We start from the raw sequence: 26,132 nt of genomic DNA on the forward strand, positions 1-26,132 counted from the left end.
ACCAGGATAACAGCGTGCCGTCCTGTCGCGAGGATATCATCGTCGACACTACCACGCGGATGATTTTTGCGTTCTATTCCGATATATACTGGCTTAACCGGCTGCTGGCCCAGACCATGCGTGTATTGCACGTTTATGTGCGTGTCTCATATCCAGTCGTCTACGTCGATATGCTCGCGCTATTGCACGCAGGACACCCGCTGCACGAGTGCGCACAGACATGTTGGTGACTCGTGTGCGTACGCGCACCGACGTCTGCCAGTGCATCAGAAAGAAAACGATAGATCGTGAGTCTCTTTGCAAGGGGAAGGGTGATGGAAGGGATAGAGGAGAAGGTAAATGCGACCGCTGCGCGGACAGTGAATAGTGGGGGGGTAGTGGAAAGGGTCGACGCGACAATTGGAGGGGGACATGCTCAGCGTCGACGGTGCTGCGGCCTGACAGCCACTGGACGAATTCAGTCTGCCGCTGGACTTGGAACGTGTTGGATGTAGTCGAGGCTCTTGTCCAGGGTTTTTCATCGCGGAGAAGGTTCCGCTTTCTAGTTTATCGTTCGGTACGGTGTGTAAAGACAAGATTCAATCGCTAGGACGATTCTTCGTTTGGCGGCACATCGGGAAATAATAAAGTTCCTTGATAGTGCATAAATTTTCTTTCTCGTTGATCCGTGTGCAGGACGAACACAAACGGTGATTCGTCCTCGTTCGTTAATTCAGATCGACGCGATCGTGTTATCGAAAAAACATCACAGCTTTCGTAACCACGCCACTGACATTTCTAGCCAGCCATTGCGACGGGAATTCTGCCAATAGAGTGCGTCTTTTTCTGTGTCCTGTCTCTATGTGTTTCGTGAACGAGTGATTTCTCAAATTAGAGGTTAGAAAAACGGCGACAAGCGGGCTGCCAGCTAAGCATCGATAATTGAGAAGGAAATCTATAAAGATAGATGATAATTCTTGAAACCTGTGTCGATACGATACGAGAAGACATTATTTCGAAAGAGAAGAATAGTGTGCAGCGAGAAATCCACGAGTGAGAAACAAGTCTTGTGTTGGAAAGTCAAGGTCGTGCCTGTCAAAAGACACGCGTGTACCGGTGCATTAACATCTCGCCTTGTGAGTGACGCGAGGATTCCTTTTCACCCGGTTCTGGCTCGAGAGACGTGTGTATCTCCTTCGCAGAAGTCTCCAGGAATTCTTTGCCTTTTTCTTCGCGTGACCGTACCGCGCGACTTGTATATACGCTATATAGACACCAGGGACACAAACACAATAATACGTAAGCATTTACGAGCGGCCAACGGCGTTCGTACGAGTGTTCTGTAAATATCGGTAGGACGTGGAAAAAAAAGGAGCACCACGCTATCGGAGAAGAACGACACGTGTGGCCATTAGAGCACTCGTTAAACAACCGTACAGTCTGTGGTCAAGTGGCATCGGGGAAGTGTGAGATACAACGGATCGAATTAAGCAGAAACCAGGTCGTTTCCTCTTAACGGGAATCGGGGATCGATCGTCGTCGACGTAAATGTATTGAAACGCATGCTATTCATCTATCCTCGCTGCCATGACAGTTTGACATCTGCGCACATAGTTTCAACATTTTTTTCTGCCGCTTCGAACGCTCGAGGCGTCACGCCAACGAAATTCAAGATAGGAGAGTTTATATACAAATAATTTTGTAACGAATTATCTGTCGAATATCAATAAACAAGAAGAGAAAAAAGTGAACTACAGTGTCGAGAAATTCGAGGAACGAGCAGATTTGACGAAATAGGAACGGGACGCGAGAGTCGGGAGTGTTTATATGCCAGCTTGACAGCTGACGGCCAGTGGTTTCCAGCACGTCGACAACCTGGCGGCACGGTTCAAATGAAGCTGAGGCGTCGCTGCATGCAGACGCTCGGCGTCTCCGTGAAACAGTTGAGGAGAAAGCTGCTTGAACTGGGCGCACGAATCCTTCACGTTCAGGGTTCGAAACCACGCGACATGGCCCTAGTGGTATGTTAATTAAATCAATTTCATTTTTATTCAAGTATTTTCTTTGATAGATATTTCTATATATATATTTTTTGAAATATTTTACATAATATGATCGATATAATTCATCACATATATTAAAAGAGATTCGTTAAAGATTTAGTTCCTTTGATGGCGCTGCAATTTTCAGCGAATTATTTTGATCGATAAAGTGTCCATCTATTATTGGATTGCTGAACTTTTTTCCTATTTGTAACGGTATTATGTCGAAATTATAAGTTGGGATATCCGTATGGCAGATATTTAACAAATATATTATAACAAATTCGATTTATTATTTAATCGATCCTTTTTTTATAGACAATATTTAAAAATTTAAGTGATCACAATTAAAATCACTTTTTTTTATTCAATCAGTGTCGAGTTTTTAGATCGCGAAATGTATGTATAAAATAAATATTCTTCAAGAATCCAATTTCTATTTAGTTGTATACCACATTTTGTAATTTTATAATTTCGTTTGAAATATTATTATTATAACACGGGCATTATTTTTAATAATCGATTATATTCAAATAATGCAGTAATTTAATTTTTTTATTTTTTATATAAGAATTCGCAAATTCATTTTTTTATTAATTTATTATTATTGTATTTATTTAAAAATAAGTTGAATAAATACAAAGAGGAAGGAAAATGAAGAGTTGATAACGATTTGAAAATTTTTATTCAACTTTCTTTTTAAATAAATCAATAAGATTGACAATAATAGTTCTAATTTCAATCAAAATTCTTTCCAATAGTTTTACTTACATATAGATAATATATTTCATATATTTTTTGTTTTTTAACTTTTCTAACGATATCTAATCGATTTATTTTAAATCGAACATAGATGCGCTCCCAATTAAATCCCCGAATAGGGAATAAACAAAATTTTATCTATCGATTTTCACCCTCGTTTTACACCTCAATAGAAGTTGAATCGACGCAGTGATGTTAAGTCAAACGATCGAAGTCCCCGTGAAAATCTATTAGCGACGTGTCAGGTATATAATCGGTACGTCGATAACTTGGCTAATTAGGCGCAAGTGTAAACGCGACGTGAGCGGATGTTGGCCGGAAAATGGGGCAAACCTGATATCCGGCCAGACGTCGATTTTTAATCGTTTAATCGCGCTGCCCACGTGTTACCTCTTGTCTCTGTTTCACGCTTATCTGCGGTTTCCGTCTACCGTCCACGCAATCGGCTTGTTACAGCTCGCGGCAACAATAATTCGATAAGATAGATCCCCGCGTATAATTGATCTATTAATAATTTCTCCGAGCTCTGTTCGACGTATGACAAATGTCGATCTATGTTTTATCATCGAGAAGTTTGTCGCGTCTGTTTTTTTTCGAAATTGTATGAATAATTTTTCATGGAATCGTTTTTCAAAGAATTAATTATTAAGTTCGTTGTTGATAAGTAAATGTATAATAAGATTTTTGATATTTCTTAGATAGTATTTTCATTGTTTCTCAAAATCGTTGTATGCAATTATTGCATTTTCTTATAGTCTTAATTTACTTATAGGGATCGTAAAATTCCAAAAATTGTTTTGTTACCACTTTTTTAAATTTTAACTTCGAGTTTAAATTTATTTATTAATCATAAATTAAGAAACTTAAAATCTACGCTTCTTCAATTATTACTTTTGTCTAATTTGTTCGAAAAATAAAATTCTTGTATAAATTGTCATAATTTTTTAAAGCATTATCAAATATCAGAAACCTATTTTATCAAACAAACACCTCCTCCAAAATTAATCGCTACAAAACAAATATTTTCTATAAAATCAAAAAAGAAAAAAGAATAAAAGAAACAAACAAGTTTTCACTATCTCATAATTCATATCGTTATACGCTGATTTTTTTAGAATCAGGTTCGAAGCTTCTCCCCAATCATTGACCAAATAGAGGCTCCATCGTTTGCATAATCAAGAATTCCACCCTCTCGAGAGCGCGAAAGTCGACGATACACATTGGATAGAAGAAAAATAGGAAAAACGATCGTGTGGCCGCTCTCGGTCTCGCCGTGTGGAATCGAGACGGAACGATCGATAGGAGCGAGAACGAGAGAGAGAGAGGCCGTTACACCGTCTGCTTCGTGTTTCTTCCGTCTGGCCCAGAATGCGAGTCGGGCTTTCACTGCAGTTTTCTCGTCTGGGTCGACGCTCCTTCTCCCTCGCTCCCATTACGATTCCCCTTTCTCTCTTTATCCGTCCGTCTATCTCTCTGTCTCATTCTGTCTCGTTACCTTCTCTCCCTCGCATCACCATCTCTCTCTCTCTCTCTCTTTCTGTCTGTCTGTCCGTGCATCCGTCTGTCTCTCGCCCTTTTCTGTCGGTCGATACCTTCCCGTCGCACTTTTAAATGTCATCAGCCCGATCGTGAGGTCGGCCTCGACATCTCCTTATACAGGGTGTGCCTAAAATGCCTGACCTCGGCTCGTGTCCCATTAACCGGGAAAAAGAGCTGTCGCGTAAAAATACGTAGGTGTTATTGGGATATATATCTCTTGAAACGAGTTTCTGTTTTGAAGTTATTCGTTTTATGGGAAAATCTTATAGATATCTTCCTCCTCATTTGGAAGATCGATGCAAATTTTCTGGGATTAATATTTAATTAATATTTCTTTTTAATATTTAATAATCATCGTCAAATTTTGATCAATCTTTTAAAAGATCGATTTGAGGATCGAGTATTTTTGGGATTAATTAATATTTAATTAGTATTTTTAAACATTTTCGAGACATTTTTTGCTTCTTTCATGAAAAATCGTTGAGATTTTGATCAATCTTTTCTTCACTTGGGAAGATAAATGTTGGGATCGATTATTTTCGGGGATAGTTAGTTAGGTGTATTTTCAGAGATAGGAATGATACTGATTCCTCGGACGACCATTCGTAGATCGAAGATCGGTTTTCGATGAAAACAGGTTTAAATGAGATGGTTGAACATAAAGCGTTATAGGACTGGCTCATTTAGAGGAAATAGTTCCTTTAATTTAAAAGGTTGATAATTGGCTGAGGGATGCATCGAGAATTTTTTTGTCTCATTCTTTTGTCTTCTTTGATTATTTTGAATATTTTCGACCACCGTTTGTACAAGATTCACGAAATGAGAATCCATCGAAAACGTTTCGTTAAAATTCGAACGTTAACCTACTTGGCCCCTTTCTGTCTTCATCGATTTTCCAGATGCCCGCGGTTATTTTTCAGTTCAATCAACCGTCGCTGTGCTGAAGCCTCTTTCTCTCGATTTTTATTTCTCTCTTCTTTTTTTCTGGATCTTTCTCCAGCATGGTTTAATATCTCTTTTTTTTTACACTTTTTTCGCATCAGAAAGAACAGGATATTCGGATCTATTCTTCTGTCACGATTCGAATGTGTCATGTTCTTCATTGCTGACTAGATATAGATATTAAGTCTTCGATCTTCGATATTTTCAGATGTTCTTGTATAAATTTTCTACGCGTATAGTTGTATAATATAGCAATATTTTCGAAGCGATTTTTGGATAAAAATAATCGAGATATGCACTTTCGTGCATATTTTAAAGCTAGAATGCTTTTGATTTATAATATGTTTTTCTTTCACATATATTGATGATTAGTTTCAAAACAGTTCTAGAAACAATTAATATATTTATATTTAATTATTTTTCTCAATATTTTATGTCAATAAAAATCAGAATTAATTTTATTAGAACATCGAATCTATTTAATAATTAGGAAAGTAGAAGACAAATGAAAGTTCTATATTGAAACATTATAAATCAAATGCTAATTCTTTATTATTATTAAATGATAATTATATAGTGATTAACTAAAAAATTTGTTTTAATTTGTTGAGTAAGTGTTTTATAAATAAAATGTTTGAATCATGTGTATACATATAAATTAAGGGTAAAATTTCTGCGTCCTTAATTAGCATTTTACGACTGTCGGCTGAACGGCTTTTTTACGATTCCGTGACAAATCGTAAACAGCAGCGAGCTTTCTCACACGCGTTCCTCGTTCTACCATGCTCTTGGGAACGCTAAAGACAAAAATGAGAACAACCGACAGCGTCATACTTCATTTACCAAATTAATACAAGAACACGTGCCTTTCCCTCGTTAGTGGCTCTATAATAAAACTCTCAAACTCTTTGTATGTACAGTGTATACTTATACCAACTAACATTCTTCTCATTATATCTTCCTAGCGCAAAAATCATCTGCTCGAACTTTCAAATACCATCTCTTCGAACCATCTCACATGGTATTTCCCACAGTGCATCCAACCTCTTACCAAGCACACCCATAATTCATAGTTCATCTGAAAGACCTAACCACACCCTTCACCTTTCGATATTCAATCAAACCGATATTCAATTCACGATATTCAATTTCTTCTTCTTTTTTGTGCTCCAAAGAAGGAAAGATCATATTAAAAATACATCCCTAAATTCTCACGAGCCAAACACAACATTTATGACATATAATTGATGACAATTCATCTCACTATTCCATCAAAGCAAAAATCCAAACCAAGCGCACAAGCTTAATGAACAATCTCCTTGAATCATCAGCATCCAATTTCTTTTATTAATTCCATAGTTCATCTGGAAGATCTAACCACACCTTTCGATAATCAATCTTTACTTGCTTCTTCTTCCCCTTTTATTTCCAAAGAAGAAAGAACCTATCTAAAATAATATATGATATACCTATTTCATCTTTTAATCAATTAATATTTTTTTTCTTAACATTAAGCCAAAGTAATAATTTTATACGAAGTTCTCTTCAATTTCCTAAAAATAGATCTCCATTTAAAGCAAGATCCTCTATTGACCATAATTCGTTTAATTTCAATTACTCAATATGAATTATCCCATCAAAGTAGGGATCAAAATTGAATTCACATAGGATAGAAGCGAAATCTTGAACCGCATCTTGAATATGTTAATTTATATAATATCACGGATCTAACGGTTTATCTAATCTAGGCTCATTAGTATCGAAAGCACGCCCGGGTTCGTTAATATACGCGGTAGCACGCGCTCCCCCTCGCGTGCGGGTGCCCCCTAACCATCAAGCAAGACCGTTTTTCCGCGGCGAAATTAAGGTCACCCTGCTCGTTTTCCGCTCTTCTCTTTTCCCCCTCTCTCACTTCTCCCTCGCCTCCATTCTCCTGTTCCCTTCTTTTTATCCCGAGGCCCGTGGGAAACGCTTTGGAGGCTGCTCTCCGTCCCAGCAACCACTCTCGTCCAGCCTAGCGTCGATCGACCGTGTCGACGCGCGCTTTTCACGTTCCACTTGCCTCGATCCGGAAGATCCAATCGCGATTTTTTTCCAACTATTTTTCAAACTCCTACCTTCACGTCCATTTTGTACCTCGACTCCTCGTGATTTATCGTTGCCGATACGAATTTCGCGATTTTTTCTCTCTCTCTGTCTCTCTCCTCCTCCCCCTTTTTCCCGTGTAACATGGAGGATTTGCGGACGCTTCGATGGCGCATGCTTTGGAGTGCAGGAGGAAAATGGAAACCCGGATCTCGAGTTTGGAATCGCGTAATCCTGGTGTAGCGGGAGAGGTTCCTCCGTGATCGATGTTGATACCAGGGAGGGATCTAGCGATGCTGCGGCTTGTCGCTGAGTGGTAGTTCATTTTTATTTGGAGATCTCGCGTGGATTTATCGCGCGACGCGATTTTTAACACGGATTTTTCGGTATGTTTCATGGTTACGGCGTTTTCGAGTGTGATTGGAGATTTTGTGCTTCGAGTCTCGTGTCACATTTCCGGGGGAATTTGCGGTTGGATTAGAATTTTAGATTTAAATTATTCATTTATCTTCAATTTTTACAAAGTAACCATTCTTTCTATTAATTCTCTACAATTCAGTCTAAATAGAAATTTCATTGCGGAAACAATACGATCCATAATCAAATCATAAAACATTCCTTCATCGTCTTTCTAGTGTACAAAAAGAATGAAGGAATTATTCTTTATTATTCGATGATCAGAGTCAGTCATCCTGATATTATCGCGCCTTCGTGTCATTTGATCACTCGCCTTCAAATACTCGGGCATCGATTTAACCGTAACGTAATCTCGCCGCCACAACCCTCGAAAATTTCACCGGTAATTACTGGTCTCACCCTGTACATTGGACGGAAGTTCCGTCGGTGGCGCTCGTCCCGATTCACGCACCTGTAAGGCAGAATATGTTACGCATCATTGCCACCTCGCGATCCCATTGTGATTCCCTCGGCGCAATTTATGAGGACCATCGCGTATTCACGTTGAAGTACGCAAGTCTGGCTAACGCGACAATACCTTTAATTTCGCGATTATTACTTATCTGCTCTGTGATGGAGAAGCAGGAAATCGGCGAGAAATTATGGTGATCGTGTGAATCGATCGTGTTAGCAATCGTCCGTTAATAATATTGGGGGTAATTCTTTTGCAATTTTCTCTATTATTTTCGAATCTTTGAAATATGTTTTGAAAAAAATATACGATACTAATTGTAAAGTATTTTATATAACAGTTTATATATAAACAGTTTTACGTAAAAGGTAAATTTATAGAAATTCAATAATCTAAAGTTTATCGATTATTCCTATTATCTTTAATTTTTCAAATAATCAGAGTTCTTGTTTAGATAAGTGAATTTAATTAGAAATATGATTCATTTTCCCGATTATCCAGTGCGTTAGCCTATTGTATTACGTCTTTGTTTTCATTCGTAGTATATATTCGTATAATCAGAGGGTTATAACACTAGTTTAGATAAATAGAAGCTCAGATGGAATTCGGTTAATAAAGTATTCATGAAAATTTCGTTTCGACTTTTTTTTCTTATTTGGATGGATTTTATAAAAATTAAAATTATCTATCTAGTAAAAAAAAATAACGCATAAAACTATTTAACTAAAATAGGCAGAACAATATTTTTAATCAATAAATATCCATCATTTGTTTTTATGATTAATATGATCCAGTAGATAATTAAAAATAATATATTTGATGTGTAGAATATTTCATTTCGATATAAATAAAAGAGAATCTTTTGGATTGGAAATTATTGCAGAAAAAGGGGTTGAAGATGCTGTCGATTTGATCGTCGATCCTTCGGTTATCAATTAAATATTATTTTATCGATGTTTCTGATTGTTTGTAAAAACTGAAGGTATCTATGAATATCTTTGGTTGTTGATTTAATTATATATTCTTTTATTATTATTCGTAATTGTTCAAGGGAAAAGAAAATGTCGATTGCGTATCAATATTTAAGGTTTTCCCTTGTCAAATATGTATATTATTCCTCTTGCTTCTTTCTGTTTATGAATTCTCTGATAGAATTTTCTTTGCCCTTAATCGATAAATGAAATCAATCGTACGAAAAACTTCTTTTCCACACAAAATATCTCTCGAGTAAAAATATCAATTTAAAGTTATTTGAAAATCAATTTAAATTAAATATTCGAATTTTATTAGATTAAAAAAATACTGGCATACGTCGGTTCCATTTATTCGTTAACTCGCTATTCTCAAGGTTGTCGTTTTCTGGAACGTGCTTGTCGATCCACTGTTATCGTGGTGTTATGTCGACAACGACACGAACATGCCGTCGACACGCAACCCTTTCGCCACGGACTGCATACGCATGCGTTACTTAATCACGTTACTTTTCCTTCCCTCGCGGAAATAACCGAGATATCGCTCGTGGAAGATTGTCGTTCGGGAATGATGAATCGCGGCCAGGAAGGAAATAAGACGAAATACCACGCAAATGCACGAAAAAAAAAAGAAAATAAATGCTTTTGAATACGAGAAATTTAAATTAGTTTATTTAATAATTGAATTAATTAAATGCACAGGGAAATGCATTTTAAAATGTTAAGATTAACTTCTAAAGAAAAGGAGATATTTAATTTGTTGCATGATAAGTGCGTTTACCGAAGCTGAAAATTTTATTTTTGAGTAAGATAAGATCATTTCCTGTAAATTTTTATTCTGTTCTGGGAAAAACATTATCGAGAATCTTCGAACGTTTTCTGATTTTTGTGGAAATGATAGTTTTCTCTTATCTATTTCAAATCCAGTCCAAATTTCTCAAGATTATTTTTACGTGGAAAAAAAAATTATTTCTGGGGGACATAAATCGAATTACTGCAAATTATAGAATAAAAATTTATAAAATCGACTAAAATAATTTTAATAAAGTGAAAATTCGCAAAGAATGACTTTAAATTTTTAATAATTTAAGTATCTTTGTAAAAGGGATATTTATTTTTTGTTACAAGAAATAAGTAAGAGGAATTTTACTGCTGCATTTCGTTTCACTCTCTAATGTACACAGGCAATTTCATTATCTTTCCTTTAACCAAGAAAAAGTACCCATAGGAATATCGTGAAACTTTGATAACAGATATCATAAAAAAATTACCCAGAAGCACAGAACAAATGGATCACGAAGTGGCAACCGTGACTGTCGAACATTTTCGAGCACCCTTGTATGCCCGTCGCCTGCAATTATCGCGTAATGAACGAGGTTATTAACATGTAACCCTCTCGAAACTTGGAAATTGTTGCGAAAACGGCGCAGCTCGAAACGACGAGCTGGACGGCCGTGCGTAATTAATTAATCGATTACACGCCGCGTGACGTGTCGACATCGTCGAGACATCGTGATCTTGGGCGAGGCGATGAAAGAAAATACATGGTGTCCTATAACTAATAAGAAAGACCATAGAATTTGCAGTAATTCAATATAAGTTTATTTCAAAATAGCAAAATATTTTAATTTCGGCTCTTCTTTGTACAACTTTAAATTAATAATTGTATTTGTGCGATCTCCTCTTATTTCTTTATATTTCAAATATCGTGTGGAAAATTGTCATTATTTATCAATTTATGGTAAAAATCCTTTTAATACCAGACACTTTCAAATAATAAAATTCGAAATCTAAATCGACAAGTTTTATATTTGTATCTTAAAAAAAGTGAGAAAAGCGAGCAGTCATCCGAGTACACGCATAAAGATTAAACGGGAAAAAAAGGGGGAAAATTCCTTACTCTCCAACCTTTCCCACTTTCCACTATCATGCCCATCGTTATCGAGCTTTCCGCCAAGGGAAGATAAATTTTAACGACACGTGGACTGAAATCCCAACGGCGTAGGTATAACGACCATAACGATCACATTCCAGGCGTCACGTCGCAAACCTTCTCCCCCTTACGTACATGTGAACAAACATAAAAATCGAGCGTGATACGGCTCGAAGAATCTTCCGCCGTGTTTCCACCCTCCGATTGAAACTTCTCCTTCCTCCGTCCAAAGATCAAGGCTGGCCGTTTCATGGCCGTTTCCAGGCTCATTTTTCATAGAAATGAAACCGTGTCTACGATCGTCCGCAAAGCGTTCCTTCTCTCTGCAATCCTTCGACCGTTCTCGAGTTCGTTAATCGCGAGGAGGGTTGGCGAACGAGCATCATCACGAAGATGTACACGCGCGGCGAGTAACTGAAAACTGGCGCGAGCGCGCCTTGTTTCAAAGGACTTCTTGTAATTAACTGTCTAGACTGGCGACGTTATTATCTGGGCCTCGTTAGCGTTATCTCCGGGAAACGTCTGGTGAAAATTACGCGAGAGTGTGCATGCGGTTATGCTCATGATGTGTCTCTCAGTCGTATACGTGTGGCGGGCTGATGAAAATTGCCACGTGCCTTTTTTTTCGTCCTCGTATCAGGGTGTAACTGGTTGTAAAAGTGAGGTGGTTGTACGTGGGTGGAAATAACTCGAGGAGAGAGAATTTTCTACATTCGAATATTTTCTGTATGGCTTGTCTTCCGATCAAATCTTCTGTAACGCTGTGTAATTTTGAAATTACACAGTGTATATTCTTTAAAACTTTGTTTTATTTCGTTGTATAAGTTTGTTATTGGATTGAATTTAAAAATTTTTCAATAGATTAATATTCGGTTAAAAAAGTAATGGTAAAGTTAGTTTTTTCGCTCCAAGGTTAACTTAAAAGATAAAAAAAAAAAAATAAAAAATAAAAATTTAATTATTGTACAATTAGTTCAAGAAATGCATAATTGGTAAAGAAAATTACAAAAATACGGCACATGATATGCTAGTACATAAAAATACAATTCTTTCTGTTAATTATTTCAATTATTTCGAACAAAAAAAAGATATTATTCTAAAGCTGTATAAAAATACAATCCTAATAAAATTTTTCTATAATGGAGAGAAAAGAAATATACGGTAATCTTCTTAAAGATTTTCTTTTTAACATTTCTAGCTCGTTCGATCTGTTAGCAAGTATTAAAAATAAATAACATTGTAAAATATTATATAATGATACAATTATTAATTTACAAACATCTAATAATTTCTCTTGATCGAACAACGAATTTTTAAAAACATTGTACTACATACATTATCACCAACACAGAGGCGTCCACAGACAAATGATGACAAATTGTTATCAAATATAGCTACCAATAAAGTCGACGTCTCAGACTATAAACAAGTTTATTATTATCGGCGCCAGCCGACCAAGTTATCACCGATACATTCTGTATCTATAAATCGAGCCTTCCTGTCGGCATTGTCCTCGAAATGATTTTCATACGGTCCATCCCAGAAAAAAGATTTTCTTCCATTTCTTTTCCCCTTTCTCCTTCAGCACAAAAAGGAGATGGAGGTTGGCTCGAGATATTCGAAACAATCGACGCCTTATCGTCTCGTTCTCGACTATTATTTGCAGATAGGGGGCAGGGTGCACGGGAGATACGATGTTATCGCTCGAAGTTTTTTTCGTTCATTGATCCTGTCAGCCTAGATTCTACGAAGAACTTTGAAAACTAGAGAGATCGGGAGATTTGATCATTTCGAATTTATTTATTTTTCTTTCTTAGAATTAATTTTTTAATACTTTATTCCAACATATGTCTTCCTCGTCATTCTATATTGTAAAGAGTTTTAATGGGATATATGGAATTGTTTAATCATTACAAAGTAGAAAAAAATTTAACAGATTTATTGAATGAGGATTGTGATAAGTAAAAATCGGTGGATTTATCGTTTTGTTGATTCATTTTTTCAAATCAATTTTTTAATATCTCGAAATTAAAGTAGTGATTATAGATTTTATAAGAGAATTCTCATAATTCAAAAATTAATGGAGTTGTTAAAAAATATCTTTCAATTACGATAATTCAATTTTCACCAAACGTTTATGACTCTTTTAAAATTCGATTTTTAATACGGCACGATTTTTATTAATACCTATAGAATGATCTAGATACAAACAAATGCCACAACGTCCATTTCTAATTTGATTACGAAATCACTCGGTAATTTTCATCCAGTTGGATCAGACGAAATTATTTCCACGGGCCACGTGGCCGCCCCTTTATGTATCGCGGTTATTAGTGCCGTGCAAACCGGACACAAGCTTGTAAATACGTCGCGTGAAATATAAATGCGGAAACGCTACTTATTCCGTGCGACCACGTCACGTCACGCAATTTTACAGCCGCTATCGGGACCTCGACGGTTTCGCGATTTATTGGCCTAGATGGCCAACAGTTGATTCTCAACAGAGTTATTCAGAGTGCGAAAATGATTAACAATACGGCCGGAACTAATATCGAGAAAATCTTTTTTTTTTCTTAAATAATAAAGTAGAAAGGAGAAGAGGAAGATTTTGTTTAATTTGTAAAAATATCGAATTCGGTGTCAATTTATACGAATCAATTAAATCAAATCATTTTTTCGAAGAAAAGGATAAGAATAATGTTTTATATTGATTATTGGAACGGATAGCAAGTAAAAATATGGAAAGTTAGAAACGAATAGTCTTTATTTGGTTTGTTCGATAAAAAGTAGAAGAAAAGATAAGTGATGAATCACGTAATCGGAATTAAGGAAATGGTATTAACGATTATTTACAATCTCGGGAGAATTACACGGATCGTGGATTACTTTTTGATTATTTAGCGTCGATCTAAATAATATCTATGAAAGTTACGTAATATAAAATTGACCGATATTCCATTGTAAATCTTTTAATTTCGTTCGAGCTGTAAAATCGGTAATAAACTGATTTATTGGACTAATAATGCCTTTGGTTTCCTTATCGAAAATATTATTTAGAAAATGGGATTGTGAGGTTCCTTCTCTATTATTATTCTATTATTTAATATACGTTTAATCAATAACGTAAATAATCTTTTTCTCTGTTTATTTTTCAAAATAATAAATTTTGAACTATTATTTTAATCATTCTTTAGCGTACTTCTAATAGTAGTTACTTAATAAACGTATCTATCATGTCTGACCATAGATATCTTATTCTACTTCCTCGAGTACAGTTTTCTATAGACACTAACCAATCTTTTTATTAAACGATTGAATTAGATAAGCGTACAATTAATCAGTATTAAGAGAGTGATTATACCAATTATACGTAATAATATTTGATATTTTATTTTACAAAGAACGTAGATGTTCAACAGTGTAATTATCGAATGTCAGACAAGTTCGTTGGTTATTGGAAGCGATCGATAATCGAGTTTAAAAATTTCTCATGTATCGATTCCGTGAATAGCTTCATAATCACTAAGAAGTCATAACATTTCAGCGTACTTAGATATTGAGCAAATCGATAATTCATATTCATTTTCGCCGATCTTGCCAATAATTGCTATTACAAGATGCGACCAATTACGACCACAATGAAATTTTCTGGTATTTATAAAGTTTTTACGATTTATTATTTAGCATTTCCGTTTAGAATTTTAAAAATTAAGATGTCAGAAAAATTGTTGCTGTCAGGAAATATCGCGTGATACATTTTTGCATCGTAATGAATAATACGATAATTACTCTATGAAATATATATTTATAAACTGTTGCGATATTTGCGGATAATTTGATTTATCGTTTTTGTTTCATTGAAGAGAATACTTGTTTCTGATTAATAAATTAATTTGAAATAATAGATTTTTTAATTGAAATTGAAATAAAATTCACTTCAAATATTTCAACGTTGTATAATAATTTAAAATAATAATAAAATTTAGAATACAGTAGCAATATCAAATAAATATTTAAATAACAATTACTTCACGTTAAGAAATTTGATAAGATCAATAATAAGAATAGTTTATTGGATAAATTTAAAAATATAATTTCGGAAAAATATTTTTATTTGTTACTTCAAATATCTACTATCTTATCTAGACCCAATGATACAACCAAAAATTTCAAATAATCCTCCCCCTTTAAATTTAAAAAAAAGAAAATTGAATCTCTTAATCTCTCTAATTAACCACATTGTTTACTCAAACGGAACGAACATTAACATTTCAAACTCATTCAAATTTCCGTCAAAACATTCGAGACCAAATCATCAATTTCAACTACACGTGTCGTTGTGCTAGAATCGCTTGAATTCTTGGCGCGGTCGCGGTTGTTTGGCCTTAAGGTCGTCCCGATAACGAGTCGCTTACGTCAGTCGAGGAACAGACACGCGTATATCTCGTCCCGATCCCCGTTCTTCTGGCGCGTGTAGTTCCTCTTCTGCGTCTACCTAATCATCCTCCTCCATCATCCTCTTCGTCTCTCTCGCCTACCTTGAACAGACACCAGCGGCGGAACGAAAGAATCAAAATTGCGATTATCATTTATCACCCGATAATAATAAGAAATATTTAATCTTTAAATCTTCCAGATTTAAATATGCAAAAAATAATTACTCTGCGGTAAGAAAAATTTATCTAATCGATCAAATTCAGATTTTTAACGATTTGAAAGCTGCTATTGAAAAAGCAATTTCGCTCTCTATTAAAAGCATTCACGAATAGCGGAGAAAATTTTTTCGTCCCACCATATTGATTATCGTTCATCATCCATCTCTTTTCTTGCTTCTCTCGTTTCTACCTCGAAGACCTAGACACATCTATCACGCGGACCTATTATTCAGTCAGTCGGGAGAAACTCTAGACGTTCGTGCCTATGACATCATAGAGCGGAACCGATCGTCTAGTGGCCTTGGACGATAACGATAATTGGCAGAGGCCGATTACGCGACGACCGTGCTGAATGTATAACGTCTAGCCTAGTCTAGCCGACGTGGACGCTCGAGCTAGATCGCAGACACTTGGCCCAATCGAGATTAATAGACCCCATTTGTACCGGTTCCAGTAAACGTTCGTCCGCGTTTCCTCATTGGTCACGCGTGGCCCACGTTGGTGGTCCTTGAGGGATCGACACACGATCCATTGTGTGTTGCGTACGATCTCTGGCCGATCGTTAGGGAATAAGTGGGCGTACAGGCGCGAAGGGGTTTCACAGTGGTTTCTCGAGTGGATGATGGACGTTTTTAACCGATTCCTCCATGTTTGATGGATGCGTGATTGTGTTACGAGACAGTGGCGAAAATGATAGAGGGTTTAAGTTAATTATGGGAGTTGAAAGAGCGTGCGAGAAATGTTACAGGAAAGGGAAAAATGCGTAAATATATGTGAGATAATTGTAATTAGAATTGGTTATATTATATATGTGTATATATGTGGAATATTGGTTGAAAATGTTGTGCAAGAAAAAGTGAATTTGAATAACTAATTTGAATAATTTTATAAGTGCAATGGTTTGAAAAACTGCATTTTTTTTAGTGGAATTTTATAATAATTCTTAATGAATTGATCGTTAAAAGATTATTGTTATTCTGTAAAAAAATGTGTTGTATTTTATATTACGTAATTATTTCATTATTTCTTATTAGAAATATGAATAATTGATCTCTTATACATAAATTATTCATATTCATAAATATTTCACATATAAAAATATATATTTTATACGGTTAAACTTTTTAGAAATTATAATATTTTTATTGTAAAAGCGAAATATAAAAATTGGAATATGACATTATAAAAATTCGAATTATAAAAGTATATATACTGTATTTGAAGTATAAATCTTAAAATATTGTTTCAATAATATTCACAGATAGGATAGAAAAAAAAAAGAAACACTATCAGAATAAAAAAAGTAAGAAGAACATCCGTTATTTCTTATTTTAATTTCAATAAAGTATCTGCTGCATAATGAGTCTCGGTGTTCTTGGTGCATCAAAGAGGAGATAGTTTGCGATATACATATGTTTTTTCTGTCACTTGTTTTCCCTCTTGGTGTTCTATCGAGACGTTTTTATTTTTGGAAACCGGAGAATGCGATTAATATTGAAATAAGAAAAATTAAAATTGTAATGACGTAGCTGGTATGATACGTGTAAATATGCGCGACCTCGAGGAGGAATTGATAGCGGTATTTATGAGTATTAACAATGGATTGACCATGATGTCTGTAGGTTTTAATTAAGATGATAGTACGAATATTCGAAAATGATCAATTGATTAATTCTAATGCTGGAATATTCCAAGAATATATATTTTTTTTATATCAATACGAACGAGATCAATATTTGAATAACAATGATTATTCGGTATAATTTCAATATTAATAAGCATTTTTGATTCGAAGAAATATATTCCAAGTAGGCTGGATTTGTGAATAACTTCACATATAATTTTCAACTTTTATTTTATCAATATTGTTTTTAAATTATAGCATATTAAAAATTATAATAATTCAGTATCGATATTTTCTTATTTTATATATTTTCATTATTTTATTTATACCATATTCATTTTTGGGAATTCGTTTAAAAATTGAAGATTCAAAGATACATATATATCAATAAATTATACTTATAGTTGATTTAATTTCCATTCTCTACAAGTTGGAGGAATTATTATATAATATTAAGGATTAAAAATTTATTCCTGGTAGCGAAAATGTTTCAGTACTGGTAGCCAAAAATAATGAAATTCAAAGATGCAATATATTTACGTATGTATTTGTGTAAGTAAAAAAGAACGATATCTAAGATAATTTGAGTTTTATATTACTCTTGAAATTCTTCTTCAATCCAAATATTCAACTTATAATCATAGAATATTTCTATTTTTTTCAGAATAGAAAGGATATTGTTTTACGAATTATCTTCATAATTAAGAGCGTAGCAAAAATTTGAAAAAAAGAAATTTTCAAATATTACCACCATATATCACCAATATGGCGCATGCATAGTCCTCGAAACAATCTCCTACGCGCTCCCCTTCCCCGGGGAATAAAAAATCGTAAATTACAATTTTATACCGTACGATCGAGGTTATTTATAACCGTGGCATGATCGATGCCTCGTAACTGCACAGGCGCGTAATGATTTCATTCTGCTCGGCTCTCTTCCGCTCGAACGAGATCAAGGATTCAGAATTCAGCTCGTCGGTGGAGGCGGAGGAGGCGGATTAACGGTGTAGAAACGGTCCGCGAGGATTCACTTTCGTTTTCTCGCCGAGCAGTTCCGCTTCTCTAACGGTGCTCTTTTTTCACCGACAGGCCTTGAAAGACCTAGGACAACCGACGATAATCGACTTTTTCGATTGCGCAATCCGTTTTCTTTCGCCTCGAAAGCGAGAAAAGAGATCGTCGACCCCTCTAGGACTGCACTTTCAGATCTATCTAATCTTCTGGAATAGAGAGGGGGAGATTTCTCGCGATTTTATCGGAAAAGATATCGATCGTACATCCTTTGAGATTCCCTGATGAATTTTAGAAAGGTAGAGAAATTTTTTTTCCTTTCCTTTATTGCGAGAGTTTTAAGAATCTTTTATTTTGAAGATCCTGTGGAATTTGTGGAATTTCTTTTTTTTTATTTTTATTTTTTTGGTTATAAATTACAAGAATCTTTCTCAAGATTTTGAAAATTCTTGTTTCTTTATACGGTTGGAATTTTTTTCTTCTTGTTTATCATCGGGGATTCTAATTTTGATAAATAATTCAGGAATTTCTGTTCCCAGAATGAAATTTCGTTTTACCGATGTTTTTATCGGATGTTTTAATTCTACATGTTATAGGTGGAGCGTGTTTTTTGATGTTTGAGGAAATTTAAATTCAAGGTGAATGAATTTTCGAGTGATATATTATGTGGATGGTTGATAAATTATTTAAGATATGTTTATTAATTCGTTTTAGTAGGCAAGTTTGTAAAAATTAAAAAAAAAGATGATGATTATCTCTTATTTTCTCATGTGTCACAAATATCACAAATATTTAAATAATTGAAATTTTGAAATATTTGTTTACCTGCACTATATTTATTTTCGTTAAAAAATATTTCCCAATATCATTTGTAATATCGTCATAAATACACATAATCAAAAATTCATAAAGTTAAAAATTCATAATATTCAAAATTCTCTTATATTTGGGCAAGACGTGTCAAACTTAACTTTTTTTTCCTCTTTTAGAATTTTAATTTCTCGGGAAACAGAATTTTTTTCACGATGCCATTTCTGCATCGAGGCTTATCCTAGTTACCGAGGCCGGTGCAACTGGTGCATCGTATCGTCGGTGCATTGCCCTCGTGACGCGAATATGCTCCTCGATCGATTTGCCTCGACCACGGCTCGAATCGTTCTTCGTAGCTTGGAAATTCTCTGTTATATAGTTAAAACATTGCAAAATGCTTTCTTAAACTATTGGAAATTAAACTATTTTCATTCATTTTGAGATCCTTTATCTTTCTTCTCCCATCTGCTAAATGTCTACGTATTCTGTTCGTTCATTGTTTTATTGAGTCTTAATTTGATTGAAAATTTCTTGAGAATTTATTTTTGTATCGGTGGAAAATAAAAACAAGATAAGGATATATTTTATTATAAGAAAAATTGTTAAAGTTAATGATATGGGGAGAAGCGCGAAGATATTGTTGCCATACTTGAACTTTCAAAGTATTCGATTACCAAGGACATTAACCCTTTCACTGCAAGGCATGCGCCGTGTGTCGAAGACACGCTCTGAAAGTATCTCTGCGTGAAAAATATGCTTCTCAGCATCTTCAACGTGGCAATAACAGTTTAGAAATTTAAAGATAATAAGATCTTTTAAAGAATTTTAGAAGATAATTGGATATATCGTATTTATTCCAGGAAAAAAGGATCGTCTTTACTTTCATTTTATTCTCTCAGTGTTAATCAATTATTTTAAATTCTAATGTAAATAATTATTAAATTAAAATAGAACACGATAGATTTCAAAAATAATATCGAAAATTAATACGACTACATCGTGTCATTTGATAAAAAGAGGTTTCCATAATTATCATTCACGAGTATTTTTTACTATATATTCATTGTTTATCGATTATAAAATTGAAGGAGAAGCGTCGTAATACTCGTAATTTTGCCGTTTCAAAAAGTATTAATCTTCTAAAGTAACGATGAATTCGATAATACAAATGCTGATAGCAATCAGGTCCATCAATCAGATTTTTCGAGCAATAGTTTCGCTATTGGATCCTTATTAAGTACTATTTTTTGTCGGGAAACAATTACTTAATTTGAAAACAAGCAATTCGATAAGATTTTTATTTTTATTTTTTTAATTCTAAATGATAAGTTTCAGAATGAAGCAAATCATTTTGAAATGAAAAATGATTAAATAACTGTTATCTTAATCTACCAGCATTAATATTAATAGAATTTAATTCTGAAAACTAGATTATGAAAACGTGTTATTCACGAGCATTCACGAAAAGGAAATGCGATATATTCGTCACGTCTTTTTGAACAAACTTTTTTTTCTTTTTTTAAAAGAATATATCATATTTAGCTTGATGTACGTCAATTCGATAAACACATCGTATCAGCTCTATATAAATTCTCGTCCATGTAATCGCTTATATATTCGATGCTCTTGGTTATTTGTTAATTTATTTGTACATGAAAAAAATAATTTTGCTTGATTAATGGTGGCAATGAAGAAATGCAAATGGACTGATTACACAATATCTATCTATAGGTGCAGTAGATTAAATTATAGTTGGTGAGATATAACAAATTACAAACTGAAGATTTTCGAGCTATCAAGTACACATATATTTACGTATTCAATTCGAGTACAATTACATTAGAAATTATTATTTTTTAAAAATATATTCTAATCAAAATTTTTAATTTATATTTGTAAAAATTTACAATTTTTAATTTCTAATTTTATAATCGAATAAGAAATAATAATTTCTATAAGGCATTTTACAAGGAACGAATGAATTTATTACATAATCTAATACTATATAATTCGAGGCTATTTATTGAAAAAAGTAATTAAATAACATTATACAAAATGTAACTTAAAAAAGAAGGATATCCATATCAATTTTCGTTAAATGATAGAAAATTAAAGAAAATTAGAATAATCATCAATAATTTTCTCTATTTTTAACGTAAACGTCTTTTATTAATTTTCTAGCATTTTCCATCGCTACTTAAAACATTAAAAATCTAAAGAAATATCAATAATCGAAGCAAAGTATTATCACATTTATAAAATTAATTCCTCGTATTTCTTCAAAATCAAGTACATCCATCATTGTTCCAATTTTCCATATAATCCTCTTTCCATATAACTCTACCCAAAAGCAATTTCAAAAATGACGATTATTAATCATCCTTTTCGTTCTTTAAATCGATCATTATCAAATTATCGAAGATTGATTATTCTTTTTATTTTATTTTTTATTACCATTGTCCCTAAATACACTAATTAATTCAGTTCTAGTTCATTTCTCAGCAACGAGAGACATTCCCAATGATCGAATTAAAATCGTCATGACAAAATTACATACACACCCTACCTCATATTTTCCCAAAATCAACTACATCCATCATTGCTCCAATTTTCCAACCCTCCATCTGGCAACCTGTTCCCAATTCCGGGCCAAAAGCAATTCGAGAGACGACGATTCTCAATCATCCCGTTCACCCTTTTAAATCGACCCATTATCACCCTCCAAGTGGATCCCAAAATCGATTCCCAGACCCCTATTCCGCGCGAACCAGCCTCGAATTCCAACTGAAACGAGCGTTTTTCACCGAAGAAGGGGAGACGAATCTTCGAATCAACCCCCGTTTCGATCTCGCGACACATCCCGTGGACATTGTGCGCGTCTTTGTTATGCGAAGCCATTGTGTGCGATCAATACGGGTGAGCATCCCTCGGTGCTTGTTACGGCCGCCGTTTACGACGGCCGCAGCTTTCCCTTTCGACGCCCTCCGTGGAAACGGAGAACCCCTTTAAAGCTTTAACGCGAGACCCACTATTATGTATTTCATTCCTTCCAAGATTTTCTTTCAAGGAAGGAGGAAAAGGAGAATTTTCCCTCGCCATCTCGAAGAATGGATCCTCCTTTTCACGTTGAAAATGAAAAAAGGGGGATGGGGATGGATGGCGATGATTCGATCCAACGGGGTTCGAAACCGTTTGGTTACGAGTCTTGGTGATCGCGAGAAATCGGATGGATGATGTCTGTGATTGAATTTTGGTCGAATTTAATCCTGGTTTGGACTCGATGAATTTTTTAAAGGGAGATGCTCCTCTGGGAATTTGGGGATTTGCTGTCGTAAAATCGGAGTTTTGCGCCGCGGCATAATTTAAGTAACTGTGAATTACGTATGCCGTAAATGTTTCATGTTGTAGGTATTTTTATTTCTTGCTTTATGGTTTTTTTATACAATATACAATATTTTTGATAAAATTATATGTTATAGAAGAAAATAATCAATAATACGATGATTAAAGATTAAAGATTGTGTTTTATATATCATACTTTTTTCAATCTTTTTTAGTATTATTTATTTATTCTTTTAAGATCTTTATCATCTTGTATTCTTAAATTTTTATTCGATAAAATTGTTTTTACGCAAAAACGAAATTCTATTGAAGATTATTTATACATAAATATAAAAATATATGTGTGGATATAGATTATCGAGCTGAAAATTTCGTTTCCGTTCACTTATATATATATATATATACACACATGTATTTAGTAGGAATTCAAGTTCCATTCGACATGCTGTATCCCAAGAGTGGAGCATTTCTCGCGTTATGCACCCCTGAGAATCGCATAACTTCGAGGCTCTCTACTTCGTAAAATTTTAAGTAGCTCGTATTCGACCAACATAAGATAGACATTTTACAGCATACGTGCACCAGTTCTATATCAAGGTTTGATCTTCATGATCAATCGTTTCGCCGTTTCATATCTACGTATCCTAATATTTCAACTATTTTATCTCGTCCTCAAGAGGATTACCTTAACCTCTAAACAAGTAGTTTCCTCTTATTTATACCTCTCCTTATTTAGAGCTTACATTCGTCTATTAGATAAAGATAGTTTGTCATGTCCTCACTTGATAACTCTCCATATGATGACCTACGACTACGATGAATATGACTACGAAGATAAGAAACGTTCCATTTCGAGATAAACTCCATTCTCGACTTCTATTATCAAAGTAAAAATTTCTCTCTAGAAGATTTACTTATAGCCAATCGTAAATGTCTTATCTTACAGGGAAAATCCCGAAAATCTTAATTTTAATGAAAATTTCTACATATCCATGATGGATTATAATTAAAAAAGGAATCATCTTTTCAATAATTTTCAGTAATACGAAAATTTGAATGCAATAACCGAAGATAAAACAATAATTGCTTCGCGCACAATTCATTCCGTTCAATTTCGAAGAAATCAAAATTATCGTTTATTTTTATGAACGAAAATTTTTCGCTTTTCAAACAAAATCATTCCACGCTCATTTTATCTCACAATTAGAGTGCAACGTCCACGATGATTAATTCTCCATGTTTCGCCACATTTCTAAGCCCTCCAACGGATAATTCTCTGACGCAATAGGTCGCGGATGCTTAATCCACAACAATGCAAGAATTATTAGCCGTCAGAACGAATTTGAACGAATTCGATAAGGCTCGACAATTGTCGAGAACGAGACAGCCGGAGCTGATAACCCCGGAACTCGAGGAATTTCTTAGGGGGAACACGCTTGTTCTTCGCCTTGCTTCCTCGTTCCTTCTTTCTCTTTCACGTTTTTCTTCCTTTCTTTTTTTCCCCCTTTTTTTCCTTTTTTCTTTTTTTGCTAATCGCGAAGAGGATCGACGTGTCATGAATTTTTTTCTCGAATCGCTGGCGCACGTTATCGGAGCTCGTTATCAGGCCACGATTAATTGCGCCGAGTCAGGGAATAATTCGTGTTGTGATACCGTGCAGCTTTGATACCACGCAATCGAGACGGTGATAATTTCGAGAGAACGTATCGTAACCACGATCGTCGTGGGAACAAAGGATTTTGTTTTTTCGATTTTACTTATTTCTTAGATCGTTTACCGACTTTCATAGAGTTGGCATGCATAATATTTATAATAGAAGAGATAATAATAGAAGAAACGATAATAGATACTCGCGGTATTTATGGAAATAAGAGATAATCATTTGTTTTGATTGAAGTAATGTTTGGTAACTTGAACGTTCTGTTTCTATGATTTCAGAAGAGTTGGGCTCTATTTGTCGATCTAATTTCTTATTTCGTCCTGATTTTTCAAATCTTTTTTATATTATATTAGAAAATAAGTGTAATATTTGAAAGATAGATAGGTTTAAAATGAACTTTTTATTTTGGTTTATTTGATTTTCATCCTATCTATATTTTAACTAAAATACGGCATACAAAATAATATAAAAAAATATTGTTATAGGTCTTTAAATAGTAGAACGTGAGAAAAACATCGTCTGAAAGAAGAAATTTGTAGATTGATAATGATGAACTTGATGATGGTTAATTGCTTTCTTGAGATATCTGAAGTCACCGTTTCTGGAGCATACAACGATTCGTGGATCAAAGAGAAATAATGTGTAGAAAAGTATATGGTTGAAGTGTATCAGACTTTGCTCGTTGATCTAGTTCTCTTGATCTGGTGTACTCGATTGGCTTAGTTCGAGTGCAAGATCTATTGCTATTGACCCGTTTGGAATAGCTTAGAGTGGTTGAGTGGTTGACATTCTTGATACACTTTCACTTTTTTTGAAATAGTAAAATAAATTCGCTTCAAACTCACATCTTTTTTTCTTTTGTAATGTATACCATAATTGGTGGTTAATTGTAATTGAATTAATTTTAATTTATCTTCTACTTTTAATTGTCTGCAATTATTTTCTTCCATCATTATTGAAATAAAATTCATTACAAAAAATTTCATTTTTACTAAAATAATTTATTGGAATTTGATTATAATAGTATTTAGTTTTCTATTATAATAAGTGGCAGGTATTTGGATTAATTTTTAAAAGATACAAGGTATTTCAAAATATTTTTCACATTCTTCAGTAAAAATTTATATTCAGATGGATAATATTGTCTGTTATTCTAATTAAGTAAAATATAACGGATCAAAGTGTTTGTAATTGAGAATAATTATTATAAATCTGCTTTAATAAAATATTCTTTTCCTTTTATTTAGGTCACGATATCGTTAATATTTACTTTTAGAAAAATCAGAGTTTAGAAAAATTATAAAATATGATGTATAAATAATAAATATTTCCTATAAATAATTTCACAATCATTCGTTTCAAATCATACGATTACTTATCTTCAAACCATATTTCATCGCTAATTTAAAAATTATTGTTATATTTTAACAATTTTGATCTATTTACAACTTTGTCATTGTATCATTTCAGCATATTTCGCATTCTTTTATCATAAACTTTATTTTTCGATAATTTTACCAAATGATTACCAAATTTTGACTTTAAATCAGCTGATGTATCAGCTGTGATTGGAGATGTGTGTACAAGTGTTTTAAGTAAATACCATTTTCAAATGAGTTCGTATTATTAAATTTTAATAAAAACGTGAAAAATGTTTGGAATTTACAGTTGGAAATTACAGTAATAATCCCAATTTCTTAACCAGTTATATTTTCGTATCTTAGGCGCAATTGTATTTACAAGGGACACGAATAAATCTCGTTTTGCTTCGTCACAATCTTAGAGGGAAAAAATGATCGATTGAAAACTCGAACATTCGAAGAAATTTAAAGGTTTATCAGTCACTTGGCTAGATCCAAAGAAACTTAGATAGATAGATAAAAATTCTCAATCGAGTTATTTACATTTT

The 26,132-nt window shown here is 33.9% G+C and overlaps 1 protein-coding gene across 1 annotated transcript in view; it reads left to right on the plus strand.

Annotated features, from left to right (window-relative positions):
* LOC114577608 (serine-rich adhesin for platelets-like) overlaps positions 1 to 26,132 on the plus strand; it is a 169,760-nt gene that overhangs the window by 122,092 nt on the left and 21,536 nt on the right. The window lies entirely within an intron of this gene.

Source organism: Apis cerana, linkage group LG10, assembly GCF_029169275.1.
Source record: "Apis cerana isolate GH-2021 linkage group LG10, AcerK_1.0, whole genome shotgun sequence".
NCBI classification, from domain to species: domain Eukaryota; kingdom Metazoa; phylum Arthropoda; class Insecta; order Hymenoptera; family Apidae; genus Apis; species Apis cerana.